Here is an 18,488-nt window from a genome sequence, read left to right as displayed (position 1 = left end):
TCAACTAAGGATCTCTTACACTTGCGCTTTCATGTCATTATTATGTGTTGAGATTGACTAGGGAATATAATTTGTCCATGTGTGGTCCCCTGCATTTTCTAGTGTCAATTTGGGGTCGTGTGGAGTAAAAGTTTGGAACCACTTCTGTAAGGCTCTGCTGTGGTTATGTTGTGCCGTGCTCTGAGGCTACCAACAGATTAAATATTAACATCATCGGTACGGTAACCATCCTTTCAAAAGAGAAGAAGTCTGATATTCCAATTGAACTTTGGGCTATTCCTGCCTAGTCACATCCAACATGTCTGGTGTGTAAGAGATGTGGACCAATACACTTGTGCCAACAACCATTGTCTGCAATGGGCCTATGAGAATAAAGGAGAAGCAGCCAGATGGAACACACTAAGATGTATCAACGTCATCTGGTCAGTGTTCACTGTGCCAATGGATGATCTAAAGTCACATACAGTAGCTCAGAAATTTGATGTAGTAAGAGAAGAAATTAAGTAGTTCATATTTTTCATGGATTCATACAAGTCACCAGTAACTTTGCAGTGACAGGCACACTGAGACAAAACAGGTGTAACATCAAATTACTGTATGTCTTGTTATATATACTACATTTCAAAGACACTGATGTCCTTTATTATGCACTGTCTGCTGACTGTCCAGACACTAAAATGAGATTTATTAGACCAAAATGAAGACAACATGGGCATCTTTGTCTTTGATAAAGTAATATGGAGAAGTATATCAGACAATAGCACAGCCTACACAATAATCTTCTGAAGGATGTTTAGGCTTCAGAATGGATGGGATGATTACTGTAATGCTCTGTTTTATACCCTTGAAACCACTTATGACAAAGCATATTCCAGGTTATAATATTATCAGGACACTGGAAAATTCCTATTTCCCGTGGTGATGAGGAGCTAAGGATAAACTAGTGAAAGTCTCTTTAGGGAGCTGGCGAGGTTACTGGGGCAAACGACAAATGTGTTTGACCAAAATATAACTTTTTCCCTTTGGCTGCAGGTGATAAATGTTTCAGTCAGGGTTCTTATCTTAAGCATTTCTGTGTCCGTCTGTCTGTGTTTGGCAGCCATTCATGGCCTTCAGAGGACCAGCTCCCACTGGAACAAAAAACAGTCCTTCAAGTAGGCTACACAGCACTAGGTAAAACACCACTGGCTGCTTTCTGTCAGCACTCGAGATTCCTTCCCAAGTGGCTAATGCAGCATTATGATGCATTGTTAAAATGGCCACATTGATGCCCTGATTGCTTATGTTTATGGTTAGATAGAGAAGCCTCTTTGTCGACCTAGCAAAATATGAGTACATGTTTGAGTAATGCTTTGACATTGACTTATTTATGTATTCAAAAGTAATATCTGTCCTTTGGCGGTAAACAAAGTAAAGTAATCCATGGTTAACACCACATGACAGTAGACTAGACATAAACCTATTGGTGAGAACTGGGTTACAGTTCCATTCTGAGTTTGAGAAATACACATCTTGAAAAGTATTTAATGACACCAAAAGGAAATTATTATGTTAAATCTTGAGTTTAGTTATTTAAAACGTTGTTAAAGAGATGGGAAGAAAATGCTTTAACTGCAATATTTGAAAATGGAAAAATATATATCTACAAAGTAACATTCCAGACTATACAAAGTCAGCACTCCATTTTCTTAGCTGGTCTGAGTGCTTCTTCTGAATTAGAGAAGCACAGTGAATGAGCCAGTCTCCCTGCTGGGTCAAAGGGAGACATTGCATGCACTCTGAGACAGTGGGCGGAGCTTCTTTCCACAGTAGAGTACAGTGGTAGAAAGTAACATTACTAGGAATCTAACTGTTTGCATACATTCACACACTAAATTGCCATCAGCCTATGAATTTTTTTTTTGCATAATGATGTTTGCATTCTTAGAGGACTACATTTGATGTTAGGGAAATTATGTTGGAATGACATAGACAGTAAGCACAACAGTGCAATACCAAGGTCACATCATTCACCGCAAATAGTTGAGATTATGAATATGAGAGAATTCACTGTCTTGTTGTTTGAAGTCTACTAGAATATAGAAGGCTCCTCCACCTGTAACAATGACATTTAAGTTTGACATAAGACTGTGCATGACCTCTGTTTCCTCATCCAATGGAATTATCTAGTTCTCACAAAACATAACAACACCTGTCCAACAGCTAGAACATACATATTGGCAACAAACAATACTTTGCTTCCCATAACTTTCTCGAAAAGATTATGCAAGGCACATTCAACAATCAGACATCTCTATGTCATCCATGTCAAACAATGGAATTTGGAGGCTTTTCAGAAGAACATTATGTCATGTCTACATAGTCCAATGTAGCTCAGTTGGTAGAGCATGGCGTTTGCAACGCCAGGGTTGTGGGTTCGTTTCCCACGGGGGACCAGTATGTAAAAAAATATATATACAAAAAATAATATTAATAATGTATGCACTCACTAGCTGTAAGTCTGCTAAATGCCTCAAATGTAAAAATGTATTGAACCCATACTCTATATAGCAACTCTGGTGTAACTGACCTGGTATTGAAAGAAGGTTGTCTGCTTGACTTACATAATGCTGCGTTATCCCACTGCCCTGCATAGGTTCTGGCTCTAATGAGATGACAGGAGTCTTCAGATCTAAAGTAAAGGTCACTCATCACATAAGTACAGTTCACCACCATTACCAATGGTTCACTCTGACCTGCTCCTCTCCACATCACCCTCCGCAAATGATAAACATAAATTGGCCTATGTGATCTGTGTCACATCTACATTGTTTGGCAGCATTAAAATAAAGGATTTAGTCTACAGTTAAAATTAGAGGATTTACTATTTTGATGTCCTCTTACAATGGGAGGATATTGATTCTCTGTAGCCTACCCCAAAGGTTTGTGTTAGGAGGTTATGAAGACTGTGTGAAAGCTGGTGCACTACAAATCATCCCACACTTTGATTACTCCCTGTCCTTTGTGAAAGATGATAAGTAAGTAGACCTATGTAGACTGAACAATGCTTTGCTTGGAAAAAGATAACTTGTTTCAAGCGGTAACCAGGTCAGCCTGGCACTGCATGGATGGAATTTAGTAGTAAACAATGGAGATGGCACAAATTGAAAGTACACTATTGCAAGAAGTATCTTGATTTAGTCTACCCTGGATGAAGGTAAAATGAATTGTCCAACATTAGCCTACATGCTGGTGTGTTCTGTTGTAAAAGTATGAGGAAAGATTATTATGTTACAAAATTTGAAAAGTACATATTAAAACCTCAATTGAAGCAATTTGATGTTTAGTTTTCATACTGTGACAACAATTTCAAAATAACTAAAATGAGCCATAATTCTCTAATATAGAGAAACATTAAAATGTTGTCACAAAAACAACTTAATGAATATAAATGTTGATCATTTAAATTACAGAGACAGACTATTAGCCTACACAGTTCTTATCTATTACATACACATGTTATTATAGGCCTACTACATTGCACATAGAGTAGCCCTACTATTACACAGACAGACATGCAGACTACACAGACTGGCAGTCTTCTATCATGTGTTAATTCTCTGTAATTAGCCAATATTCCAGGACCACTATAACAAAAATACAGCTGCATATTCCCTATACGATAGTGTTACGCAGTTTGAAAATGTATGTGTGAATTTAGCGTCTGCTAAATGACTAAAAATGTAAATGTGAAACTTCAGACGTTTCCTAATTAGTGCGCATTGATGATGGTTTTGGCCGCCCGACGCGCAGCCTGTAAGGCATGTCAGGGCATGTCTAGATTGGATGAAGTGGCACTGCCTATCGATAGCGTGCAAAAGTATATGCTCGTGAAAACGATTTTTAAAAGTGTGCTTAAGTATCTTCGTAAAACTTATGGATCAAGGTAATGTGACATTGATATATATTTTAATTTTTTGATTAATTGCTTGTGAGACTAAGGGTGGGAGGTGTAATTTATTCGCTTGTAGCCTAAGTGATGGGTATCAGATACGCACTGCTGTTCATGAATGATCTTTCCAGTTGCCAATGAGCTGTTCAACCTTAGTGCTTTTGCTTTGTGGTATTTCATTAAACAGTTTAGTAATCTCACCAATCAATATTAGTATAGCAGTTTTGTAATTTAAAGTAGAGGATAAATGACGCTAAAACCTCTACATGTATTCTTTCTCAAAATTATTATATTGCTTTTTACCCCTCAAAACAACACATAGAGATGATGGATGGAGCCTCTCTGATTTCAGCTTTAGACATTCTTTGCCTGTAATTCTATATCCTCTTTGTGTTTTGTTGTCTGCATGTTTAGTGTACTTTAGTGACATCAAGTGAAGGGATATTGAAAATGGTTCAACATGCACACAAGCAATACATTTCATTCAATATTCAATGCAGTGGCTAAGATACAGCAATCTCTATGCATTCTGTTTCCATTTTACTCAGTGTTCATTATAAAGATTTTAAAAAATAAGTAACTACTGAGCTATTAACTATCGTACATATTGCATTTTTATAGGAGTTACATTGCTGTCATGGATTGTTCTGAAACCCAGTACTACTTGAATGGGAACTGCCACCCTTGTCTGCAATGTGGACCAGGACAAGAGCTGTCAGAGGTGGGTATTATTACATTATAGAGGAATATTTTTGTCTTTAAAGAGAATTTACTGGATTTTTACAAAGGACAACAAACTAATAGGCCTTTAGGTGCTGGCTGCACAGATTCATCTCCTTCTCACTGCAGCCATGTCTAGTAGCCTATCAACTCAGCTGAGCAGTAGGGACGTGACAAATGGAAAGCATTTCTTAACGTTTAAACCTCCATTTTATTATGGGTTTTGAGTTAAAGCGGTTAGAAGAATTCATACAATTCCATGTGAATTCACAATGCAGCTGTGCTGCTGCCTGCAATGGTTTGGGTCTCATGTTTGGGTCTCACGGTGCGTCCCTTTCACGTGATTAACCTGTACTACTATTACTGTACCTCAATTCCACCTTGCATTTCCTTGAACTTCTCAAAGTATTGCCGTACAGGATTTCACAGGTGTCGCTTGCCTTTCTCTGCCATTTTTCCAACTGTTAACTACGACGACGTGCGTAAGTAGCGGAGAGTTGACGCCAAAATAATTGATTCCTCGACTCCTTGTATGTCGACTTCGACTCCCATTTCTGAGTGACAAGATTCGATTCCTTTAGGAACGGAGGAGACTGATTAGATACGGTGCTTATGATAACTCGGTTAGGGATTTTTCTTAACGTTAAGGATCCCAATTTCCTTTAAACGTTTTAAGGTTTAAATGTTCACATCCTTTACTGCAGAACCATTATATGTGATTACTACAGGTGTAGGATCTTAATTTGATTCTTAATTTGCAGGATAACTTTCCTGCAATGCAGGACATGTAAAACTTGTAGTGTATTTTAGGTTTAAAAAGGCTTCTGAAATTTGTAATTTCCATTGAGAAATTTCCGACTTGATTTTCCCTTTTGAAAAATGTAGCCTATCAACCCTACAAAAATGTCCATTAATTATAATCCACATAATAATTCACATTTCCTGTTGCTGTAGAAAACTGGCTCAAATGAAGTTCCTACATTTTTATGAAACCACAAAGAGTTTGGTTTGACTGTCTGTGGTGATCTCACTCTAAAAGAATCCCACTGGCAGAGAGAACTTTATTCCAAGTTCACACAAGTCCACTTGGCAGGCATGCTAAGGATCTTCACATTTGGGTTTACCATGACCTAAAATAACCCCAGTGCTCATTGGAAGGGGAAACTGTCATGTATTTTGTAATCTAGACCTCTAATCATCATATTCATTTATATTTCTGTTTTGCAACCGTCTGCTTAAGAAATTAACTTCAGTGAAATCCTTAGCTGTAAACAGGTCTAATGTGCACTGTATATTTTGATTCTTATTTCCCGCCAGGACTGTGGTTATGGAATTGGACGGTCGGCTTATTGCATCCCCTGTAATGTAAAGACTTATAAAGAGGGTCAGGGTTACCACAACTGCAGATTCTGCCAGTCGTGTAAACGCATAAACAGGCACCAGAAGTCACTGTGTACCTCTAAAAGCAATGCTGTCTGTGGGGAGTGTTTACCAGGGTTTGTACTGTATATTATCTCATCACATTCTTACATATAGTATCTACAGATCGTTATAGTTAAGACATAGCTGTGCTTTTAAGTCATAAAAGCTCTTCATCCAGACCAGAACATGTTGACTTAGTGTTATTAGCTCGTTTACTTGGAATACAACTATTTCAGACTTTTTTTCCTGCTTTAATTTGATCTGATTTCAGCTTTTACAGTAAGACACGGATAGATGGCTTGCAGGACTTGGAGTGCATGCCGTGTGGTCCCTCCTACACTACTGAGCAGCAGTGCAGCCGTAAGTCTCAGTAAAGCTTGGCCCGGGACTCTGAGAAAGGAAAACAACTTAATTATTGTATGAGTCAATTGTGTAGCCTACTGTTATATTAGAAAATTACCTCCATGTGCTGGCAACATAATTACCCATGTTTTTATTTTGCTAATTTTCTGTGTGCAATTGTTGACGTAGAGAATGCATTGTTTGAGTTATGAGATATTGAAGAATTATAACACTGTTCTTTATTAATAGAATAGTGTTATAATAATTGTATTTGCCAAAGGATCAGAGTCAGAAATTTAAAACATTAAATAAATGTTGTGTTTAAGCATGTGCCCAGCCATTTGATCAGCACCAACCTCAATCCTTTTGTTTCGCAGGAAGCAGAGAAGTGTATGTGGAAAAAGTCTGGAGCCCAGAAGGCCCAGCCCAAAATGCTGCTGTTGCCACCACAATTTCTGTAGCCCTGGTTACCATGGCAATCATCCTCGCTGCTGCCTTGCTTATATACTTCAGACATACCTTACTAAAGAAAATATTTAAAGGTATCTCATTATCCACACACAAATCTCTAATTTAATGAAGTTTTTGTTGTATGAGATGTTCACACAACCACTGATGAAACTGTAATAATGTGAATTCTGTCAGTGTGTTTGTTGAAATAACTTTTATAGTAACACGCAGGGTACAAGTAATCCTCCTCAAACTGTGCCCCCTCTAGCTCATTAATGATCTTCTCTCTCTGAAAGGATGCCTGGCTCCTCAAAGCACAAGTCAGAATGACATGGAGTGTGCAGCATCCCCAGTGAACAGGGTCACACTGAACCTGGAGCAGCAAGACCAAGACTCAGGTAATTATCAGAGTAGAACAGCACCCACTACGCTTTATTGACCAGCACATTGTTAATAGTCCATTGACGTCTCACTAGAACAGACATAACACATGATGAATAAGGGCATTAAACGTCCCCTAATTGACTCATATTCTAGTCAATTTGTGAATGCATGGTTCATAAGGGGTTTGTTAGGGTACTAATGTAACCCTCTGATGACCTGTCTTCCTACAGGTGCATGTGATAACTCTACCACCACTGCAGACACGTTGGCCAGACTGCAGTCCAAAGTGGACATGATTGGCCCTCTGGGGTCCATTCTACTAAGCCCTGACCTTAAAACTCAGGACCACAGCTATCTCCTGGAGACCGAGCCGCTGGTGCAGAACTCCACCTGCAGTAACTGCTCCTCTGGGTTTGTCTCTCAGATATCCTTTGAGCCGCCCTCAACCAGTGGGGACGTCCCACTCACAATGGAGACCCCTGTGGGTCCAATAGACAGTGGGGAGTCTGTGGCAGGGTCCCTGTTCCTACAGAGCAGTGAGGGATACTGTGCCTCTGAGCTGCAGGAGAGCCCTCTCCATCAGCATGTCCCAGTAGAGTGCACTGAGCTAGACTTCCACAGTACTGCAGCCTCAACACTGGACCTCCACAGTACTACTGACCCAGACTGTAGCTCTGTGAGCCTGGGGATTACTGAGATATCTGAGATTAGGGACGGCCCCTCCGGAGACGGGTCAGGAGGAAGACAACTGAGGAGGAGTCCATCTGACTGCCCAGAGGAGCAAACTGACAGCTGTTGGAGCAGCCATCAACAACTCTGCAACAGCAGTCTGGGAGGCACTAATGCGGTAATTACTCTTAGGAAAGACAGGGTTGTGTCACCTGTTGTTCTCACACAGATGACCATTTACTCAACAGTAGTGAGTTTGAGTGAGCAGTCACTAGATATAGCTGTACTTTATACTTACACAGCAAATGTTTAAAGCAAATGGCACACACACACACACTGGCTGATCTCATAAAATATGAGTTGTGATATCCTCCCATTATAGGCAAGAGACTGGATGCCCATAGATACTTTTTTTCATGTTTCCCACTTGTCATTTAAGACATAATTTGCTAGATGTGCCAAATTAAGTTTACAGCTTCAGTAATTTAGTAGAGGATGTTTCCCTGGACGAAGCAAAAAAAGTATTAATTCATTGATATTAATATTTGTAGATGGAAACAGCGAGCCTGCTGAAGAAGTGTATCCGGATCATGCAAGGTGGGTTATTATTCAGTTGACTAGATATCTAAAGCTTATTTTAATGCTGGAGCACATCCAACAGAAACAAAATGAAACATTGCAAATCTCAAAGAAACCACAATACACAGTATAGAGTGGTTTGCAAAAGTATTCACCCCCCTTGGCATTTTTCTATTTTGTTGCATTACAACCTGGAATTAAAATTGAGTTTTGGGGGGTTTGTATCATTTAATTTACACAACATGCCTACCACGTTGAAGATGCAAAATATTTTTTATTGTGAACCAAACAAGAAATAAGACAAAAAAACAGAAAACTTGAGCGTGCATAACTATTCACCCTCCCAAAGTCAATACTTTGTAGAGCAACCTTTTGCAGCAATTACAGCTGCAAGTCTCTTGGGGTATGTCTCTATAAGCTTGGCACATCTAGCCACTGGGATCTTTGCCCATTCTTCAAGGCAAAACTGCTCCAGCTCCTTCAAGTTGGACGGGTTCTGCTGGTGTACAGCAATCTTTAAGTCATGCCACAGATTCTCAATTGGATTGAGGTCTGGGCTTTGACTAGGCCATTCCAAGACATTTAAATGTTTCCCCTTAAACCACTCAAGTGTTGCTTTAGCAGTATGCTTAGGGTCATTGTGCTGCTGGAAGATTAACCTCCGTCCCAGTCTCAAATCTCTGGAAGACTGAAACAGGTTTCCCTCAAGAATTTCCCTTTATTTAGCGGCATCCATCTTTCCTTCAATTCTGACCAGTTTCCCAGTCCCTGCCGATTAAAAACATCCCCACAGCATGATGCTGCCACCACCATGCTTCACTGTGGGGATGGTGTTCTCGGAGTGATGAGAGGTGTTGGGTTTGCGCCAGACATAGCGTTTTTCTTGATGGCCAAAAAGCTCAATTTTAGTCTCATCTGACCAGAGGACCTTCTTCCATATGTTTGGGGAGTCTCCCACATGCCTTTGGCGAACACCAAACGTGTTTGCTTATTTTTTTCTTTAAGCAATGGCTGTTTTCTGGCCACTCTTGCGTAAAGCCAGCTCTGTGGAGTGTACGGCTTAAAGTGGTCCTATGGACAGATACTCCAATCTCTGCTGTGGAGCTTTGCAGCTCATTCAGGGTTATCTTTGGTCTCTTTGTTGCCTCTCTGATAAATGCCCTCCTTGCCTGGTCAGTGGGTTTTGGTGGGCGGCCCTTTCTTGGCAGGTTTGTTGTGGTGCCATATTCTTTCCATTAAAGATATTGATTTAAATGGTGCTCCGTGGGATGTTCTGATATTTTTTTATAACCCAACCCTGATCTGTACCTCTCCACAACTTTGTCCCTGACCTGTTTGGAGAGCGCCTTGGTCTTCATGGATTGCTTGGTGGTGCCCCTTGCTTAGTGTTGTTGAAGTCATTTTTCCAACAATTGTTTACAGACAGATTATTTCACTTATAATTCACTGTATCACAATTCCAGTGGGTCAGAAGTTTACATACACTAAGTTGACTGTGCCTTTAAACAGCTTGGAAAATTCCAGAAAATGATGTCAGGGTTTTAGAAGCTTCTGATAGGCTAATTGACATAATTTGGGTCAATTGGAGGTGTACCTGTGGATGTATTTCAAGGCCTACCTACAAACTCAGTGCCTCTTTGCTTGACATCATGGGAAAATCAAAATAAATCAGCCAAGACCTCAGGAAAAAAATGGTAGACCTCAACAAGTCTGGTTCATCCTTGGGAGCAATTTCCAAATGCCTGAAGGTACCATGTTCATCTGTACAAACAATAGTACGCAAGTATAAACACCATGGGACCACGCAGCCGTCATACCGCTCAGGAAGGAGACGCGTTCTGTCTCCTAGAGATGAACGTACTTTGGTGCGAAAAGTGCAAATCAATCCCAGAACAACAGCAAAGGACCTTGTGAAGATGCTGGAGGAAACAGGTACAAAAGTATCTATATCCACAGTAAAACGAGTCCTATATCGACATAACCTGAAAGGCCGCTCAGCAAGGAAGAAGCCACTGCTCCAAAACCGCCATAAAAAAGCCAGACTACGGTTTGCAACTGCACATGGGGACAAAGATCGTACTTTTTGGAGAAATGTCCTCTGGTCTGATGAAACAAAAATAGAACTGTTTGGCCATAATGACCATCGTTATATTTGGAGTAAAAAGGGGGATGCTTGCAACCCGAAGAACACCATCCCAACCGTGAAGCACGGGGGTGGCAGCATCATTCTGTGGGGGTGCTTTGCTGCAGGAGGGACTGGTGCACTTCACAAAATAGATTACATCATGAGGAAGGAAAATTATGTGGATATATTGAAGCAACATCTCAAGACATCAGTCAGGAAGTTAAAGCTTGGTCGCAAATGGGTCTTCCAAATGGACAATGACCCCAAGCATACTTCCAATGTTGTGGCAAAATGGCTTAAGGACAACAAAGTCAAGGTATTGGAGTGGCCATCACAAAGCTCTGACCTCAATCCTATAGAAAATGTGTGGGCAGAACTGAAAAAGTGTGTGCGAGCAAGGAGGCCTACAAACCTGACTCAGTTACACCAGCTCTGTCAGGAAGAATGGGCCAAAATCCACCCAACTTATTGTGGGAAGCTTGTGGAAGGCTACCCGAAACGTTTGACCCAAGTTAAACATCTTAAAGGCAATGCTACCAAATACTGATTGAGTGTATGTAAACTTCTGACCCACTGGGAATGTGATGAAATAAATAAAAGCTGAAATAAATCACTCCCTCTACTATTATCCTGACATTTCACATTCTTAAAATAAAGTGGTGATCCTAACTGACCTAAGACAGGGAATTTTTACTAGGATTAAATGTCAGGAATTGTGAAAAACTGAGTTTAAATGTATTTGGCTAAGGTGTATGTAAACCTCCGACTTCAACTGTATATACTGAGATCATGTGACAGATCATGTGACACTTAGATTGCACACAGGTGGATTTTCTTTAACTAATTATGTGACTTCTGAGGGTAATTGGTTGCACCAGATCTTATTTAGGGGCTTCATAGCAAAGCGTGTGAATACATATGCACGCACCACTTTTCCATTATTTATTTTTTAGAATTTTTTGAAACAAGTAATTATTTTCATTTCACTTCACCAATTTGGACTATTTTGTGTATGTCCATTACATGAAATCAATTTAAATTACAGGTTGTAATGCAACAAAATAGGAAAAATGCAAAGGGGGATGAATACTTTTTCAAGGCACTGTATATGACTGATGAGGTGAAGTTCTGTTGCTGTTGTGGCTAGGGATTTAGTTGAGCTACATGTTCACAATTGAATCTTGTTCTGGATTTCAAAGTTAATGCAGTAGTTTCTAACAGTCGTTTTTAAAGTCGTTTTTCATTGCGTCTTGATGGTTTTAAAACGTGTCTTTACCTTGGCCAAGAGGTATAGTCAAATATACAATGTCTTACTGTTCTACAGGCCACATGGAGAAACAGACTATCGTGCCAAGAGACCTAGCCGCATACTTGGCACCACTGGCTAAATATTCAAGAAGAGGATACATGTTTTCCCTTTACAGCATGTGCTAGTCCTGAGGTAGTAATGATGACAGCATGATAATATTGCTAGAATTTGCTACCTGTAGGCTTCCCGGTGAAGCAACACACCAACTGACGTGGTGTGTTGTCCGCAGAGGATGAAGTTATTTGCACACTGTCACTGTCCACCAGACATTCTCAAATGTTGAATGTAGAAACAGTAGCATCCAGTAATAGCTGAATAGTTAACCTCTCATGGTAGGTGGTCAGGGGGATCTGTGCTAATTTCCCCATTGGCCTGTGTATCTTCTGTCCAGGGGTCCGTCTAGGCAGGCTGCCCCAGGCCTTGGTGGATTCTCTGGCTCTGAAGCTGGACCCAACGTTCCCAGGAGTACAGAACTACCAGCAGGTGGCGCTGATGATGGGCATACCTCACGAGTTGCTGAAAGGCCTGTGTGGGTTTGATCACGTCTTTCGGTACCTTTCCTCCTGCACTCTGCTGACAGTACCTGAACTACTCCACACCTTCTATCTCCTGCAAAGGCTTGACACCCTGCTCCTGCTGTGTGAATATGCCATGCAGCGCCAGGTCACAGGATGCACATGCTAACTGTTAATGCTAACAACACTTCTACCAACACAACCTAGAATGCTGACATCAACAGGTTATAATATGATCAGTATGCATACTACTGAACTAGAACCTACATGGAACAACGTAACTGCTCAAACTCTCAGGTGTGGATATGTAAACATTTAGGGTTTCACAGCGAAGCTATTGTTATTCTTAGATTATTTGTTTTCCTTGACATGGTCAAATAACTCAAGCATAGATTGGTAACTTTTTTCTAATTTGGCACACAAAAACTAGAGGCCATGAATAACTTGGTCAAAAATAATAGCACTGATTGACCTATAGGTGGCACTGTTATAAGCAGTCCCACTTAAACCCTCATATCTGCCGCGTCGTTTGACCTAGAGACTTACATTTGAAATGTTGTATGTAGGTGTCGTTCCCCGTGCTGAACAAATTTGCCTCAAGGATCCATAAGGTCCGTCGGGACAGATTTTCCTCCATCTTAGAAATTTTGGAAAACTTTGAAAAACTTCTCATGAATCATAGGTAACTTCTTCTCATGAAATTCGGTATGTAGTCTCATAATACATTTCATAACTCAGTTTGAGAAAAGCTAAGGGATTGGTTAAGAGATGGCTGAGTTATTGATCAATCAGGAAATCAGATTTTACGTGTCCATTTCAATCCTTTGTAAATCCACCCCACAATAGCCTATCAACTTGAAACCTTTTAGAGTCATCAAAGACATTACCATGATGAACCATGCTACACTTGGCATTGATATCTTAAAAAACAATTTAATTTTTTGACTATGTAACGCTAATGCTTAAAATAACCAAAGGTTTTCCAAAATGTCTAAGATTGAGGAAATTCTGTCCCGACGGACCTTATGGGCTCCCGAGTGGCGCAGCGGTCTAAGGCACTGCATCTCAGTGCTTGAGGCGTCACTACAGACCCCCTGGTTCGATTCCAGGCTGTATTGCAACCGGCCATGATTGGGAGTCCCATAAGGCGGCGCACAATTGGCCCAGCATCGTCCGGGTTTGGCCGCTGTAGGCCGTCATTGTAAATAAGAATTAGTTCTTAACTGACTTGCCTAGTTAAATAAAGGTAAAATAAAAAATCTTCTCATGGACTAAAAGTCAGATTCACTCAAAATGTGGTCTTTGGACTCACAGTAGTCCATAAAGCATTTGAGAAAATAACATTGGTGCATTCAAAGATGGCCACACTATACCAGTAGATGCATATTTGAAATACTTAAAACATCTTCTCATGAACCATAGGACCAAATCACCAACTTTGGAATGTAGGCCCATGGTGCATGTCTTAACTTACTTTCAGCTAACGGATTGGTCAAAAGATGGCTGAGTTATTTTACGTGTCCACTGCAAATCCACTACACAGTGGCCTATCAACTTGAAACTTGTCATCACTATAATGGATGTCCTTGTGGTATTGAGAGATAAACATGGTAATGCTTTCACTGATTGCACATAAAGGAAGATAGGTCCTACATGAGAGTGCTTGCTTTGTTATCCAATTGATTTTGTGTCCTTTCTGTCATCCTGTGAAGCCTGGTCAGCTATATTTGTATTTTTTATTTGGAATAGATAAAATGTGATTTTTTTTACCTGGTTTCACATGTACTCTATGTGAATGTTAATGTGACATAATTTACTGTATGTTTCAGATATTTTGTCATGCATCAAATGCTATGCATGAAAACGATGCATTCATATGAAAAAAGTTTGTCAGAAGATATGTTCTTTTAAATGCATACTGTACAAATTATGTTAATTGTTGTACTGAATGAATGAAGAAAAAGTATTTCATTTTGTATTAGTATACCTTTTATACATGTTTTGGACTTTTGTAAACATAACTAAAATTACATTCCTATTCATGGTAATTGTGTTGTGATGTCATTAGTCAGGAACAGAAGATTTCAGTAAGTCATCAACTTCACATAATGAAAAGTATATAGTCATAGACAGATTTCAACAGAAAATGTGGCCAGTTACTGTATTTCTGCAAGACATCATTGAAAAGCAGATGTAAAATTAAGATTTGCAGAACTAGTGCCGCACTACTGACATTTCTACTAAGCTACATTTTAGCAAGGTTTCTACATTGTGTAACAATACAAATTATTTTGTTATGAAATTAAACTTAAGTTTTTCTCAGCATTATTCATTAACTTTTCCAAACAAGTACAGTATAGAAATCACAAGAAATTTACCTGAAGACATCACAATCCACAGTCAAAAATAAGAAAAAGTACAATAATTGTACATCTGTAGGAGACTGGATATGATTATGACTTTTTTTTGCTGTATGGTCAAATAAAGCTATTTGACTGCTTTACAGTCATAAACAAGCTGATGGAGCCCTCTGATGTTCTCTATGTGTATTACATTAAATATTAGGATTTCAGTGATGTCAATGAGACAACAAATTAGTATTAGCAACCAAAATAATAATGTATTGTTTACAACCATATCAATATCAATTGCTTATAGAATATACCTTATTGTGTTTTTGTGTGTGTGTGGTAAAACTGTAAACTGTTACAAAGCTGACTTCCCAGTAAGACCATCTAATTTGAGATTGACAAATGTAAAACATGTTTTATAATTTTTGTGATATGACATTTCTAGTTGGTGATCTATTGAAAATAATATGATTCTGCCACTTTAATGCATAATATGATGAAAATATGGTTGAAATTCGAATGTGAAGTAGTTCACAATATTATACACCAGGTGGCATGAGTAGGATGATGGAGTTATACTGCTATGAAATATTGTTTTATAGGCTTTTTGCCGTTAAAGGTATAGTTCACCCAAATTACAAAATGACATATTGGTTTCCTAACCAGCAGTGGCTTGCGAAAGTACTCACCCCCCTTGGCATTTTTCCTATTTTGTTGCCTTACAACCTGGAATTAAAATTGATTTTTGGGGTGTTTGTATCATTTGATTTACACAAGATGCCTACCACTTTGAAGATGCAAAATGTTTTTTTGGGGGTGAAACAAACAATAATTGAGACAAAAAAAACTGAAAACCTGAGCATGCATAGCTATCCCCCCCCATTGATTTTCTTCATGGTGATAGAAAGTCTACAGGTACAAACCTAGATGACCAGCCTATGTACAATAAAGTAATGCACATTTACATTAAGTGGTTTGTAAGGATGGTAAATTAATACTGCACAAAAAGTGGTTGTTTTCAATATTATTTGATCTAGAAAAATAAAGCAAGGTATGACAGCAATCCATGCATTGGTTTAGTTTCCATGGCACTGTTTCCACATGCTAACATTTTAGCATTTGTGGCACAAATCCCATTCAAGTCATCGGACCGATATTAGCATTTTTCACGCATCATGTTCAAATCTATAAGTTACTTTGTTGAGCTTCACAATACATTTTAAATAGTTTTGGATGATTTGGACATGATACGCAAAAAATGCTAATATCGGTCCCATGACTTGAATGGGATTTGTGCTGTAACTTACTGCACAGTTACAAATTTACAAACATTATACTATAAAAGAAGAATAGGCACTGAAACAAATATTTTTTTATTTGAATTGTTTATCCGTAGGCTATCATGTTTTGTAAAACACATAACATGCAAAATCACATTAGTTTTATTTACCATTACGGTATACGTACAAGTGTTTCACTGATATTCCCTTTCCCGATATTTGACAAAATATTTCACAAACTACTTCACCATTTTATTCTTTTTTTTACCTCCCCTTAATGAAATATACTTTCGTTATTCTCTAATATTTCATATTATAGGTTGACCTAGATCTAATGATAAATTACAGCAACCGGATGGAGATAGGTAAGACCTTCACATAATCTTATGAAAAGATGTTAACCTCTGCATTAACCTCTGTATCTTTATACATAATCTATGTAGTTATAGCGATGACAACCTCAGCATGGATGTGCTGCCCTCTTGGAACGCCAAATAAAAGGCAGGGACTTGAGCTCGGTCCTGAAACTTCCGTTCAGCCAGCAGTAGATAAAAGGATTATTACTATTCATGGCAAATTCATGGCAAACTATTCATGGCAAACCAATGGAAGGTGAAGTAGATAGCATTGTTAGTGTTAATGGCCTGGCTGGACACTAAAATCACATAACAGTTTAAAGAGAAACAGCAAATAGCAAAAAACAGCCACCACCAACATCATCATCTTCAGAGTCATCTTCTTCCTTAGTCTGTGGGCGACATATTGCGCCAGAGTCACATCCCCTATAGCGTTACGCATCCATAGCTTCTTATCAACGATAATGTAAGCTATGGAGATGATAGAAAGTGGCAACAAGTAGAGGAGGAAAAACGTGGCCAGGTCCAAGTACTTCCAGAACATATCTGACGGCTGTGGGAAGCTGGGCAGACACACCATTCAAACTTATCTGTGATTAGGAAAAAAACGACTTTTGGAAGTAAGTAGTTATGGGTTTATAGAGGCTTATAGTCGTTATTATAGAGGCTATTCAAGGTAAAAGGTACATTCAAAATCAGGAGCCATTTATTCATGTCTAAAAGGAAGCACAAGGCCGACACTGAACAAAAATATAAACGCAACATGTGACAATTTCAAAGATTTTACTGAGTTACAGTTCATATAAGGAAATCAGTCAATTGAAATTAATTAATTAGTCCATAATCTATGGATTTCTCATGACGGGGAATACAGATGCATCTGTTGATCTGTTTAAAAAAAAGTAGGGTTGTTCATCAGAAAACCAGTAAGTATCTGGTGTGACCACCATTTGCCTCATGCAGCGCGACGCATCTCCTTTGCATAGAGGTGATCAGGCTGTTGATTGTGGCCTGTGGAATGTTGTCCCACTTCTCTTCAATGGCTGTGCGAAGTTGCTGGATATTGGTGGGAACAGGAACACGCTGTCGTACACGTCGATCCAGAGCATCCCAAACATGCTCAATGGGTGACATGTCTGGTGAGTATACAGGCCATGGAAGAACTGGGACATTTTCAGCTTCCAGGAATTGTGTACAGATCCTTGCGACATGGGACCGTGCATTATCATGCTAAAACATGAGGTGATGGAGGCGTATGAATGGCACGACAATGGGCCTCAGGATCTCGTCACGGTATCTCTGTGCATTCAAATTGCCATCGATAAAATGTATTTGTGTTCATTGTCCGTAGCTTATGCCTGCGGCAGGCATAAGATCAACAGATGCATATCTGTATTCCCAGTCATGTGAAATCCATAGATTAGGGAATAATGCATTTATTTCAATTGACTGATTTCCATACCATAACCCACCGCTACCATGGTTCACAACGCTGACATCAGCAAACTGCTCACCCACACAATGCCATACACGCTGTCTGCCATCTGCCTGGTACAGTTGAAACCAGGATTAATCCGTGAAGATCACACTTTTCCAGCGTGCCAGTGGCAATCGAAGGTGAGCATTTGCCCACTGAAGTCAGTTACGACGCCAAACTGCAGTCAGGTCAAGACCCTGGTGAGGAAGACGAGCACGCAGATGAGCTTCCCTGAGACGGTTTCTGACAGTTTGTGCAGAAATTATACAGTTGTGCAAACCCACATTTTCATTAGCTGTCCTTGTGGCTGGTCTCAGACGATCCCGCAGGTTAAGGAGGAGGTCCTGGGCTGGCGGTTGTGAGACCGATTGGACATACTTCCAAATTCTCTAAAACGATGTTGGAGGCGGCTTATGGTAAATAAATTAACATTCAATTCTCTGACAACAGCTCTGGTGGACATTCCTGCAGTCAGCATGTCAATTGTACACTCCCTTAAAACATGAGACGTCTGTGGCATTGTGTTATGTGACAAAACTGCATATTTTACAGTGGCCTTTTATTGTCCCCAGCACAAG

The 18,488-nt window shown here is 39.6% G+C and overlaps 1 pseudogene across 1 annotated transcript; it reads right to left on the bottom strand.

Annotated features, from left to right (window-relative positions):
* Positions 1 to 16,537: 16,537 nt before the first annotated feature.
* On the bottom strand, positions 16,538 to 17,013 carry LOC311136335 (G-protein coupled receptor 83-like; annotated as a pseudogene). The gene has a single exon. The product of its transcript is annotated as a G-protein coupled receptor 83-like (transcript).
* Between the last annotated feature and the right edge of the window lie 1,475 nt (positions 17,014 to 18,488).

This window comes from Coregonus lavaretus (assembly GCF_964263955.1).
Source record: "Coregonus lavaretus genome assembly, chromosome: 10".
Lineage (NCBI taxonomy): Eukaryota > Metazoa > Chordata > Actinopteri > Salmoniformes > Salmonidae > Coregonus > Coregonus lavaretus.
The sequence above is the reverse complement of the archived record's forward strand: the minus strand, read 5'-3'. Positions and strand labels throughout refer to the sequence as shown.